General features: G+C 40.3%; 1 protein-coding gene across 1 annotated transcript in view; it reads right to left on the bottom strand.

Annotated features, from left to right (window-relative positions):
• CORIN (corin, serine peptidase) overlaps positions 1 to 1,586 on the bottom strand; it is a 190,079-nt gene that overhangs the window by 23,003 nt on the left and 165,490 nt on the right. The gene's annotated exons all lie outside the window — the stretch shown is intronic.

Raw genomic sequence — 1,586 nt, 5'->3', positions numbered from 1 at the left:
CTAATGCTAAGCTTAGGTTTTCTATTGAGATATCTTAGTATAGATCTCCTATTTGAGAGAACTGTTAGGTAAGCAATGCAATATATTTGTTTGTTTGTTTGTTTTTTTCTTAATTCCTTCTAGCCTGAATTTACCTCTGTCCTAATTTATACATTCCTGGAAAAGAGAGAGAATTAAGTGATAAGTTTCTTCTCATAGAGGGCAGAATTTCATAGAATTCTTTGCCATCAGAGGTAATATAACCTGAATATAAATAGCCTTTTAAAATATGTATGTAGATTCATGAATAATATGTTCAATGAGAAACTAATGTATTTTCATGAGCAGTGCTGCTGTCATAAACAAAATTCTGGTCAGAGGGACCATGGATTTTAAAGAGATTTTGGACCAATAACATAAAGTGTTTGGAAGATGTAGTGCAGAGAAAGGAAGAAAGACACAAGATACGCGATACTTTGTGCAGGAACCAGAAGAGCCACCACATACTCAGCCTGCTAAAGATGGCAGCCCAGGAGATGAATCTCTAAGGGAAAGTTGTAACTACCAGCATTAAACCCAAAAAAACCCTTACCATTGAGTCAATTCTGACTCATAGTGCCCCTGTAGGACAGAATAGAACTGCCCCATAGGGCTTCCAAGGTTGTAAAATCTTTACAGAAACGGACTGCCACATCTTTCTCCCGAGGAGCAGCTGGTGGGTTCGAACCGCTGACCTTTGGTAAGCAGCTGAGCGCTTACCCATGGTGCCACCAGGGCTCCTCCCACTACTAGCATTAGATGTGGGACAATAGCCTCCCTGAATGTGCAAACTTCATGATATCCTACCGTCTTCAGAGAAATTGTGTCGAGTGGTAAGACCCTTCTTTTTCACCTACTATAACCTGACCCTCTCCACTGGCCTATCCATCCAACAAGGTACACTCACCTCCCACCATTTCTCCTCTAGTGTCCCCAGTTATCTCATTGGTAGAAGGATGAGCTGGAGTAAATGATCTCTAAAGTCTCTTCTAATTATAACTGATGTATACATCTACCAATTTCCTCTTACCCTTTGTCCCAAGATGGATCAATCCCAGAAGATAATCCACATCTATCTGGTGGCCTGTGGGATGACTTTACATATGTACATTTTCCAGTATTTCTATGGACACAGTGAGGGGTAGCTAGACAGGCATTCCAGAAAACGACCTATTTTCCCGGCATGTGAGCCTACTGACCCTGGTCACTTTGAGACTTTCCTCTGATCACAATCCTGATCCTTTTCCAACATTCCTGTCTATATTCTCTAATGCTGAAAGCCATCATACAGTATTTACCCACTGTTCATCCTCATCCCAGCTTGCTCTTTTGTTCTTATTCTGAAGTTCCTAATGCCATTCAATAATATACAACTTAAAAATTCTGAAATTAATCACGAAGTCACAAAGGTTAAAAAGCAAGAAGAATTTGGGTGAGATGACACTCAGGATTAAGTACAACTCTTTAAAAATTGAGTTCATTCTTAAAAAGCTATGGAGATCAGCATTTGTACGTGAAACAAATGCACGCTCCTAACCCCAGGTGTGGCTACTGCTCTACAAGGAGTT

The sequence above is a fragment of the Trichechus manatus genome, unplaced genomic scaffold (genome assembly GCF_000243295.1).
Source record: "Trichechus manatus latirostris isolate Lorelei unplaced genomic scaffold, TriManLat1.0 scaffold00101, whole genome shotgun sequence".
NCBI classification, from domain to species: Eukaryota; Metazoa; Chordata; class Mammalia; order Sirenia; family Trichechidae; genus Trichechus; species Trichechus manatus.
Note: the sequence above shows the minus strand (reverse complement) of the source record. Positions and strands in the feature narration are given on the sequence as shown.